The sequence below is a fragment of the Atta colombica genome, unplaced genomic scaffold (assembly GCF_001594045.1).
Source record: "Atta colombica isolate Treedump-2 unplaced genomic scaffold, Acol1.0 scaffold110, whole genome shotgun sequence".
NCBI classification, from domain to species: domain Eukaryota; kingdom Metazoa; phylum Arthropoda; class Insecta; order Hymenoptera; family Formicidae; genus Atta; species Atta colombica.
The window spans coordinates 1,129,125-1,141,843 of record NW_017259196.1 but is presented as its reverse complement, the minus strand read 5'-3'; the positions used below and the strand labels follow the sequence as shown (position 1 = coordinate 1,141,843).

General features: G+C 34.1%; 1 protein-coding gene across 8 annotated transcripts in view; it reads left to right on the top strand.

Annotated features, from left to right (window-relative positions):
• Window positions 1-12,719, top strand: part of LOC108693886 (protein turtle) — a 131,142-nt gene that overhangs the window by 53,348 nt on the left and 65,075 nt on the right. For all 8 annotated transcript variants that reach the window (XM_018203067.1, XM_018203072.1, XM_018203071.1 and 5 more), the window contains exon 3: window positions 12,086-12,213. The gene's annotated coding sequence lies outside the window, so the exon portion shown is untranslated. The remainder of the gene's footprint in view (window positions 1-12,085; window positions 12,214-12,719) is intronic.

The following is a 12,719-nucleotide window of genomic DNA, read 5'->3' as shown; positions in this document are numbered from 1 at the left end:
CGCAAAACTTTGCGGCTGTTACATGTATTTTTTTTGTTCTTTCCTCGCAAAACGAACTGAAACATATGCACGAATTCGGTACTGTTATGTTTGTTATGTTAAATTCATAATTACAATACGAAATTCATTATATTCAAGCCATTAAATAATCAAGAATTAGTTGAAAATAAATTATTTGAAAATAAATAATACGATTTAATTTATGAGCTTACAGCTGTCAATAATTTTATAGATGCTTTTTATTGATTAAACAATTAAAGATTATATGCATGATTGAATGCATATTTAATTAACAAGCTTTTATTTATGGATTTTTCGTCAATGCCATAAAATAATTGTAGGCGATTTATTATAAATGAAATATTATCGTTAGTATATTGCCATTTACGTGAAATAGCGAACAAATGAATTAAAAGTTATTCCAAAAATTTTCGTTTAAAAGTATTTATCGTGTCAAATTGTTAGTACTTTATTAAATCCATTTGAAATCGAATTAATAATTGTCTTTAGAAAATCTTATCACATATCAGCTGAAAAATGTCATTATTTTAGATAGATAATGAAATATATATTTATCCGTGGATATGTGTGTGAAATACATTAGAGATGGAACTCTACTCAAATTCCTTCTCATTCTTTTACAGGAAGATATTACAGAAATAGATCCGACCATCGCGCGCATAGCGAAAGACCATTCCGCGCGATAATAAAGGCGAGCAAGCGTATTTCGCTGGAGTGATATGAAATTCCGCGTTGCGATGCCGCGTTCGGCGCATGCGAGGCGTCCATATCACGCGACGGATGTACATATGTACGTATACATGTGAAAACAGGGTGCACTTTTATTTCCTCGGTTTCCTCCTGCCGCACGCCGTGCACCGCCACAGCGTCAGCTTTACGCGAAAATCGCATCTCTCTCTCTCTCTCTCTCTCTCTCTCTCTCTCTTTTTTTTTTCTCTCTCTCTCTCTCTCTCTCTCTCTCTCTCTCTCTCTCTCTATATATATATATATATATATATATATACCTTTCGACCATTTTTTGCCTCCTTCGTAAGTAGAGCCATGCACTATCGTGCGACTAAAGACTCGAGAACTTTTTTTCGCGATACATGTTGCGTTCCGCGATCGAAAAAGTGACGATCGTCGCATGTATCACAGCGCTTTCATGCCTCCGGTTTCTCCGTCCATATAACTATGTAATCTCCTGAGATTCGCGAAACTTTCCTCGTCTGAGCTTTGAAAAAATCACTCTTTCACCGGAGAAGGGAAAGAGAATTTCACCTCTCTCTCTCTTCCTTCCATGCAGAAAAAATATTCATCCCGAAAAACACGAGGAGTGATATAGAATTACAAAACGACATTCGCTAAATATAGCGTCCGTTGTGAAACTTTATTTATAAATAGTTTCGCAAGAGTGCTCTTTCATTTCGTTTCAATTCTAGATTATTTTTTGTACACACAATTCAGTTGTTGCAAATTTTTTTATGTAATGTAATAGGATTGACGCATATATTGGTCGGAAAATGGAAACGCTTCAAATTTTGGAGTGCAATAAAATACGATTGTGCATGTGAAAATTGGAAAGCAAAAACACTTTAAAGCCCAATAAAATACAATCGCCTGTGTTTAATCAAACAGATGCAAAGCATAATGTAACAGCACATAGAGAAGCAACGTAGTATATAATAAATGTAAATAAAAATATAATGCTTTGAAATATCATCAAGCTATTTGACCAAATAAAAGTGCTTATCAAGGAGAATACTTCGATTACAATGTTTGTATGAAATGTGATGTGATATGTGCCTGTACGATACTGGAAAATCTACTCTGTAGAGCGTACCGTGTTGCTAAATTAAACGAATTTCATGCATGACGCGATGTGCGTGCATATACTAACAGTAAGATTCTTTTCTATAACTATGAAGAACTTTCTTACTATTTAAATAGAAACTATTCTCCAGTTTACATTTCTCATTTCGTAAGCGCGCAATGAAATCGCGTAGTTCCCAACTATTGTGACAACGTCTGGATAAACTTGCCCGTTAACTACAATTGAGTTAAGCACCTCAACTAAGGCACGTCGATTTGACTTGCCGAGAGTTATCGACGTCTTCCTACGTCAATTCCAGCCAACGAGCTAGAATTTGCATAGAACATGTCGCACCTTGTTTGCACGCGGTCAACAACCTTGTATTATTTCTTGATATTCGCTTTCAACTTGTTATTCGCTTTTCTAGGAGATAGGAGGATGCCTAAGTCCTAATTTATTTTATTATCGTTTTATTATCGCATTATTGTTGTAGTGAAAGTTGCCTGCAGAGAAAGAATTAGTTTGCTGAAGTATCTAAAAATTTAATTTGATCTAAATTTGAAAATAATTACGTAGTATAATTCAAGCATGATGAGCAATGCTGCAAAAAGTTTTGACATTCTAGCAATTAATTTGAGCTATATAATTATTTTTTTTGATAGTCTAACAAAATTATTCTCAGATCTGTATTTAGCTAAATTTTTATAGATTCCAGTAAAATCATTCTTTCTGTAAATAAATGTATCTAAAAACATTTTATAAAAACCGTAGCTATGTTTTTTTTAAATAATAATTTTTTTTTCTTTCGAGTTTCTAACATCATAGAAATGTTAAAAAACACGACGCGAATCTTTTCTTAAATATATCTTTAAACGTCGCGACGAGGAAGATAAAGAAAGAATCTCACTAGTTTTTGATTTAGGTGCGTTTAAAAGAGAATAAAAGACAGATGGCAGCGTGGACCGCAAAGCTGCAGGGTCTTTCTGAGATGGCACGGTCTTAATGCTTATACAGAAAGTTGCATTGAGGATATTTCGGACGTTCATTTGCATAAAGCGAATTCCTCCTCCTCCACTTTCTATTGCGTTCCCCATCTTTTCATTCTCTTGCCTCTTGCTCGCTACCTAACCGACGTCCTGCTTCCTTCTACATCCGCTATCTGAAAGCACTTCCACTTTCTGTTCCCTCTGCTTTACTATCTTGGCTCAGCACGCGTACTCGTTGTTTCACTTTTATACATTTCCTCTTCATTTTACTTTTACTCCTCCCCCCCCCCCTCCTGCACCCTACTCTCCTTCACCACATACTGCTTATCTATTCTTTGTGCCTCTCCAAGAAACTCGAATGCCTTCTCTAAGCTCGAATATCTTTTCTTAACTTAGTTCTCTAAGTTACTATTTTACTACTTTCGCCGTTTTCTCCATGATATTTTTCTTGCCGTTTTTCAACACTTTTATTGTTTCTCGTTAACGCCTTTGTGTTCGTTACCAGGCACATGTTTGGCACTTCTCCTTTATTTTTCTGCATACGATAGACTTTTATGCCTTCCTTTGCTTTTATTTTTCGCTTCCTTTTATCTTCTCTTTTATATATATATATATACATATCTCCTTTCATATATCAGCATTTTTATTACCCGCTCACTTCTCCTCGTGCATGTTATATGACTTTCCTATTTTACTTATCTTCTTTCGTTTATTATCAAATATTATGTATTATTCTATCTCATTTTCGATATTATCATCAGCGAGTCCCTGTTTTAGACCTGTATCATTGTCAGTGCTAATCCCTGACTAACCCCTTATTCTCTTTATATAATCTTTTACTTCTCAAATCCTTATATTTCGCGTCGTCTACACATCCTAAAAGATACTCGAAGTTTTATGCTCGAGAATGTCAATTCTTAACCGTGATACAGTTGACGATTCCCCAAGGGTTTCTCCAAAAGGTGATAGAAAAGTCTAGTTGAAAGCATAGGATAACGGAAATAAGAGATATATTTTACTGCAGTGGGTCTGGTAAATTTTGCTGCTAGGTCGATAGACGATAAATAGAAGGCGAGATGAAATAATGCTAGAATATTGAGATACAAAAATGACGCCACATATGATTGGTTTATTTCGGTAGGGACGTAAATCAAATCTTGAAACTCAACGAATTTCAAAACAATAATACGAGATGTGCGTATGTCGATTGTCATATTCACTAACTATCGCGTTATTCTATCAACTATTGTTTAACCTTGGACCACTTGAAGCCGTGAACAGAACTCTTGTAACAGAATTCCTGAAACCGTGCCATCGATTTCCAATTGAGGTGAACGATTTACGTACATTGTGCTCTGACAGCGCACTGCAAGCTTGGATTACAGTTCACGAGATTAAGCGCCTTTCCCTCGGCGGAATTCTCGGGAATCGATTATTTTTTCATTCGAGATCTCTTTCGAGATAGCCGATTCATGCGCAAACTGTGTAAAGCTGTCTGCTATGTTCATTCGCAATGCTGGTTAACAATATATGATATTATATTTTTCATGTTGAACATATAGTAAAAATATTTTGTATTTGTATCTGAAATAGTCCATTCAGTTCTTGTTAAAATTTCGTATTGAATTTTTAACATATTCGAGCATTAATTTAATATAATGTCATTATTTTGATTATAGATTTTGTGTTAAATTAGATATTCAAGATTTCTTAAAATAACACATTTTATGAATAAGTGAACAAATAATATAAAAATAATGTTTTAAAACGTAAATTCTAAGATGAATGAATAAAATGTGTTAACATATCATTAATTTTACAATTTGCTTCCAAAATGTGCCATTATTTTTTATGTAATATTTTTTTATATAATATTTTGTGTTACTTTCTAATATATTTATCTTATGTTAAATTAACACAAACATTTTGTATTATATATTTATCTTAAAGATTATAGACGCCTTCATCTCAGGATGAAGGCCTGAAAAACCAGAAGTTCTTTAGGATTTTTTTTTAAATATATAATAAAATCAGGTAATTTTGTTTTATGATATTTTTATCCTGTCAGTATGTAAAAAAATTTTTTTGTCTCGGTCACTAGAATTAAGGCTGCTGTACAAAGAGTAACTTTGAACAATTACTTTTTCCTCGTTGACAATGAATCGACTATATGCGCTGTTTGAAAAACTAAAAAATTATGATATAATAAAAAATATAATATAATAGTTGCAGCTTACAAAGTCGCAAAACGTAATAAAATGAAGGACATATGAATTTTTTTGGCCTTTTTTTGTTACAAAAAAGTTGAATAAAATTGTAAAATTTTTATTAATTAAAAAATAGCCATGTCCGATAACAATAGATAAGTTTTCTGAATAAAATTCAATCTATACCGAGTCAATAGGTCGAGTAGATCTTTTTATTTGCTGTCAACCATGTTGAAAAAAATGATTTTGAGAAAAAATTTGTTTGAAATTTTACTTTCAGCTTACTATATTACACAAATTTAAATTAAAGTTACTCTTATTCGGCAATCTCTGGACCATATAATAGCTCTTCCGTATCTAAAAACATTTCTTCGTCGACGCCAGAAGCAGTTCTAGCGCTTAAGCGACTTTCGTGCGTACAAAAATTGCTACGTATCGTCGTATAAAAACTGCTATATCTCCGTCAATTTTCCGAAATCCATATCTCTTTAAAACTCATATATTCTCGATATCTTTCAAAATATTAAAAAATTAAAAAATTTTTTTTCAAAATTTCATCCTGTCTACAACCCTTAAATTAATACAAAAACTTGAATGGAACTTTTGGGATACGTGAAATATGTCAAATTTAATACATATTTTCTAACTGTATTAAATATACATTAAAATATGTATTAAATCACATTACATTCGTTTTCATTAATAAGACCTGATGGCTGTCTCTAAAAATTACAATTTCCAACACACGTGGATATAATTATGAATGCAGCGTATATATTATTCTAGTGAATCGTAAAATTCGTTTATGAAACTGTCATCAAGCATTAGTTCAAAATTTCGCGAAATGAATTTTTTCAAAATTGATCTTGTCAGTTGGAAAATTGTATTATTTAATTATATGTAGACACTTTTTAATACCACCGAGTGACTTCGGATTTCCGTTTTCATCCCAAGATTCTAGCATCGACGAAGATCTTCTCGCTCGGGGCAAACCTTGGCAGTAATAATTAACATCCTCATCATCGGTGTAGGAGGACGTTCAAATAGATTCCGCGACGGATAGACATACCGTAGTATAACCGAACAGCCTCCAGGCCGTACCAAATATACATACATATACGTACACAAGATCATTTCTAAATGCCTTGCAGCGGATATATGTTGGAACCAAGAAGATCTTCGAGAAGTTTGTGGAATGTACCGTTGCTGATTACACCGATATAGATTTATCAAACGTTTGCGAAATTATCTATGTCAGAATGCGTACCATCGGCTCATTAAATACTCAATGCATTCGGTAAATCGTGCTTTTGAGCGGAACTAATCTGTCATCGATCATATAGGTCGTTAGGAAAAATTACGTTTCCGTGATTGCTATTAAAGTTATCCAAATTAATAAAATCAAAAAAAAAAAAGAAGAAAAGTCGCGATTCTGAAACGCAATGCGAGAGTAGCCAATGGCGAGAAGTCGCAAAAATGGTCAATGAGTTGGCCAAGTTGGTCCAAACCAATTTAGAAAGTTATACGTTTCCCCCGTCAAAAGACGACAATCCGCAGAAGTTGGACAACCGTGTAAAGGAACTTTTTAAAGAGCACAGTCGTTTGTCACGGTATATGACAAACTCTCTTCGAAAGTTAACGCAGATGATAATCAATTTAATTGTTACACGAGCCAGAGGTGTAGCCGCGAGATGTAAAGTCGGTGTATTTTTATTTCACTTTAATTTAAACGTTCGTTCCAAATGTATTTTAGGGAAATAAAAGTATTAACATAGGAATTTCGCAATTGATCGGATCCGTTTAGACTGTCGTCAAAATTAAATTGTTCAGCTCAACGGCCACACAACGAAATTGGCCATGAACATCCGGCGTAACAATTTTTCAAACGCGATTCACACGGTTGAAACTATTTTTATCATTTTAAACGCATGACGAGAGAAAGAGAGAGAGAGAGAGAGAGAGAGAGAGAAAAGAGAAGAGTTTTTATGCCATCTATTATCTTTATATCATCGATGAATATGTGATATTATTGATTAATTTATTAAGTTTTTTCCTACGTTTCCATGTTGTTTTATGTGATATTTAATCTCAAGAGAGCTATGCACTTTTAAAGCGAATTCCTTGCAATTTCGCATCGAATGAATTAAATGTAAAGCGAATCTGCATATATCCATGATTGTATTACAGGCATATACGCACTACATACGTACGGAACAAACAACAAAGATCTACAGTCGAACTTCCGGGTGCAAGCATAGTTGTTCTAGCTGTACAGACGGAAGTTCGTGCGCGTCAGTGAAATTGGCCGAAAACTTTCGGCAATTTAGCATACGCGTACGAGTAATTCACTCGCGTTTGTCCCGCGTATTGACCTCGGAAAATGTGTATGCAGTATCGCGAAATGCAACGAAATGTCGACGTTGAAACGCGGTCGACAACGGACATACAAAACGGGACCGAAAAATCGCGCGATACACACACCAGTGCGCATCAATACTTTCCTCGCTTCCGGTTGCGTCAACCGAGACACCGATAATGAATGAAATCACATGGGACGTATAACCCTGCGCGAGCCAATTAGCCGACTGTTTCGTTTTATTCGGAAATGACAGCGCATTCGGATGAAATAGTGTAATGAATTGCATTAAGGACGGAAGCACAGAGTCTTGCATAACGCATAAGAAAATGAACCATTTAAATTCCTTCCTTTCCATGAAGTAAAAGACTTTGATTGGTTAATTTTTTTATGCTTTATGTATTATGCAAAGGTCTGTGCTCCAGCCTTGAAACACAAAGGCAGATTGCGTTGCGGGCAAAAAGAAACTCGCTTGTCGAGCAAATCGATCCTGTCGATATCAATCTCACGTATTATTTACCGTAAACGATGTTCGAAAGTGACGAGATAATTCGTAAATAAGATCGATGTCAGTATCGCATTTCATGATTCGTCAGAAACTCGGACGAACAATAAATTTAATAGTACGGAATGACGAGTAATCTTTCTGATTAGATTCTACGACTAGACTCTACCGGCGCGTGGCTTACAAAACAGAATCATTTCGCACAGTCAGAATTACTTCCAAGACTCGGGAATATTCGGAACAGCGCATATATAGAGTGATGAACTCTGTTGTAAAAGTATAAAAACTCACGTTGTGAAAATATTTTTCCGAAGCAGACGCGATGTCGTGAAGCCATTTTCTTATGTTTACTTTACGTTGAAATTTAAGCTGTCAACACATCCGATGTATGAACTCTCACGGTCGGTTCGATTTACAGCACCAGCAAATATGGGTATTATATGGAGGGCTTTGTGAACAGTAGATCGCTTCCTGTGCGGGAAAAGGATAACGCGGGACAGAGAGAGAGAGAGAGAGAGAGAGAGAGAGAGAGAGAGGAAGAGAGAGGAATTGGTCAGTCCCATCGGCTCGGTCCTAATAATCCAGAAACATGAAGACGAGTTATGACAGCCTGTGTCGCAGCCCCTTTAGTGAATCGCAATTGCGTGGACGACATGTGCCATTGTTCAAATAGTGCAATCCAACACCTTCTATCAGAACTGGTCGTACCATTCACTCCGACATTCCTCTCTTTAAGGTGACGATTACGCGAGATATAGGTACGCTCGCCATCTACATGCTGGCTCGAATACTCGTCTTGAAAATAGTTCTGACTGCGAAATGACTTCATCTTGCAAGCCAGTGTACAATCGCGGAATCTAGTTTAAAGGTCACTCGTCATTCCGCGCTATTAAATCGATCGCGGTTGTTCCGAGCTGCTTAAATCCATATTTATGAGAAAGACAATAAATATTCCCTCGCACGTAGCAAGTTGTTCTATTCGACTTATTGTCCGATCAATAAAATATATGGTACTAGTTGTTAATCCTAGAATGCTTGATGCGTAAATTTTACATACCAGTGAGCGAGGTCATTGAGCTCGTTAAGCTATGTTTTCAGTGGAAATTCTATCTGCCATGCTAAAAGCTAGGATAAGTTTTTAAATATTTTGTCCATTATATATCAGTTTGAACCTTCTGATGATCAATATTCTAACAGAGAGCATGATAAGTGATTTTAATTTTTAAGCAGTTTTATTTTATATACACAAGATTATATATTTCGCTTGCATGTATGAGAAGATACACACACACCACACACAAAACTAGACTACATATTTGATATCATTTCAAGATTGAATTTATGCTTATTTTTTCCTTTTAATAATTAATTTCAATTATTATTTGTGTTTACAAAAACCTAGATTATAAATATTTTGTCATTAAAAGTATGAAATATATAAAAAACTTGTGTTACATTAATTAAAAATAGCCTATTTCCTTATACGTATAAATTTATGTATCGATTGAAATATAGCGTATTTAGTAGTAGCGATAGAAATTTAGGATTAATAACCGAAGCACGTCAACACCTATAAAAAAAAAAGTTGAAATAGGACAATTAAAAATTAAGGATAAATCTGCAAATTCTTCATATCCCTGATAAAATTGCCGACGATTAAATCTAACTCGGAATCGCGATCTTCATTGGTCCAATCTCAGTCATGAAGTAGAAATCTCTAACCCACCGCCATCTGAGTTAGGATAGTTTGACGCGAGGTAATAAAACGTGACTTTATTCTGGAAATAATATCGGCTATAAAGTCGGAGATAGTAAGGTAACCAATGTCTGTTCGAAAAGTCAATTCTGAACGCGCTTTAACCTGACAGAAAATATTTGCGACATTTATCTCGTGCAATATCTCACGAATTATTGTTTTTGTGATACAAAAATATATGATTCCAACATTATAACGCTTTGCGATATTCAAAAAGAGCAAAATTATAACGCTCGCATGAGATATAATTAGCTATTTATAAAGCGATATTAAAAATCATGTTGTATAGAAGTTTTGTAAATGACTATATATGTATATTACGCATAAATTATAATGTGTGAATAACAACGTTCAGCGAGAACATCATTAATCGATAATAATTGCGATGACACGCGTTAAAGAATTTAACTTCCACTTGCTATTGTATGAATCCTTAAAGGAAGTGCAAGCGTCTAATCTTCCATCTGGCTCAGCACTGAATGAATAACAACATCTGATTGATGTTGCAGCATTAGTAACCGACGGTGATCATAAATAAGAGCTCTGTAAGCTTACGATGTAACTTTATCGCGGCATTCGCCCGCAGATTACTGTGCAGCACTACTATATTACTTATCCATTTAATGCAAAAATTAATTTTCCAGCTTCTTCAGCGGAGATTCCGTTATTTATTAAAGAAATACATTAAATTAATGCTCTTCGTTTTATCTATTATTTAATTAAATTTTTTTTATTAAAATAGTTTTATTACATACCTAAATAATTCAGTCTCTGTAATATTTTAAGTCCAACATTTTGAGAATTGCTCCATTAATATAACTTCGGATAAAAAGAAATTCGTTTCATCGTTCGTTCAATACGGACTCGGCGGAATCACCGAATGGAAGTGTCTAATATGCACCTGTTCTCTATATCGGCAGTACAGCCGTTTTATTAGCAGAATGGTCGTAATTCCCGTCGGAGTTAGTATTACATGAACGTGCTCCGAATGAAGTAAAATCTTCGCGTATTGACGCACGATAAATAATCCGTGGGGGGTGCCGGTGCGCACCATTATTCCGTGACCGTAATACATCGTATGCATATATCGTAATATAATTTGCATTAAATCGCGACTACTTTCTGCATTGAAGTTAAGCACTGCAGCATCAAATGCAATCCCCACTAATTTACAATTCCATTGAATTTACCTGTACAATCAGCGTTATCGCACATATAATTACATCGAATTATCAAAATATTTTTCGATTATTAAAATATATAGCATTGAAATTTCGATGTTTCAGCAATCAATTTTATCCAAAATCGAACCTGACTAGAATATAAATTTGATATATAGTGTAAAAATACATGACGCGCGATAGTACGACACAGTACTTATAATCATCCGTGATAGCACAGTAAAGACATTAATAATTGGAACCAGTTGATTAAATTATGGAACTCATGTTACATGCTCCAAGAGTTAGAAATATTTAATTTCTCGTGTCCCGGATTATTTAATGTTGCTTTATCTTTGCCTCTGCCAAGTCACGTGACAGCCTCCAAACGTGATATAATTATCAGTCTATCTTCGGAGCACCTCTGTCTAAGCATTGCTGGAGGCCGGAACCCAAATTGAATCAATCAGGCTTGTATCTGAGCACGTATGTTGCTAATCGAATCGATTCATGTTTCGCCTATACGGAATTTCAACTATCTACCAAAGGATTCATTCGTCTGTACGTACACATGTATGGATACGCGGCCACACGTGTGCTAATGGTTATTGTACAAAGATATAACCATAACCACAGAATAATAGGCGACCGCGCAAATGTATGGAATAATGATTCATCCCTATGCGACAATTAATAATGCGCAATCCTTAAGAATTATATGTTTATTATGCGCATAATTATAGATTCTATTATACGTATAATTCTATTATTAATGATACATATAATTATACATGTATATGTATCATTAATAATAATAAATTAATATATAATATAAAATGATAAAATATTTAAGAATGTATGTAATTTCTTACAAAAAGTCACTGGAATTAAAAATTTATACTTTCCACATACTGTAAAAAAGAATGCTGTATATATGTGAAACAGTTTAACAAGGTCAATACTTGTATAATTTAACAATACAATTTTATAATGAAAATTTTCTCATTTTATCTTAATTATTTTTTTAAAATACTTCTTATTGAAATAATTTTTGAGCCAGATTCTATATCGCTATCAAACAAATTTTTGTATTACTTTCACACACAAATATAGAAAAATCTATAATTTTTTTATTTTAATAAAGAATATTTGGATAATATCATCTTTATAATAATAATAATATTTAATATTTTTCTTAATGATAACAAAACGAGTAAAATTTATTTCTCAGTTAATGTGTTACTGACGAATATTTATTTGTTTATATGTCTTTTTATATGAATGTATTTCTTTATATTGCAGGTGATGAGAGCGACACATTGCGGGGGTTAAAGTGCCTGTTGAGAACGGCGAGGAAGTGGCGAGGTTCGTAAAAATCGGCATCGGGGGCGTGCGATCCAGGCAGCGGTAGTGGTGGCGGAGCGGCAGGGGTGAGTAGATAGTTCCATTTACGTCAATGCGACAACAAAGAAGGATAAAACCGGATAAGTGAATCAAACCTTGTCTAAAGCTCGCTAAGCGTTGACTATTCAGACTCGTTTTCGTAAAGAGATGGAGGTCCAGATAATCTGCAGTCTTACCTTCTTAGTTTTTACATACAACTTATCTCTATTAATTCAAACGTAATACTTAATGCGAATTTTTTTTACTGTCGAGAACTTCATTGAGAAATCACTGCGTCACGCAAATTAAAATACAAATGCATCACGCAAATTACAAAACCAATTCGAAAACTTTTGAAAGAAATTAGACAGAAGAACACATACGCAAAAAATAATTACTTGTTTTAAATATTTTAGAAGTTCATTTATTCATAAATCATAAGTTCATTATAAGATTTGAAGGTCATTATTTTAAGAACATCAAATTTATTCAAAATATATTCTAAATTCTAATAAATTTAATATTTTAAAATTATTAAAATAATTACATTATT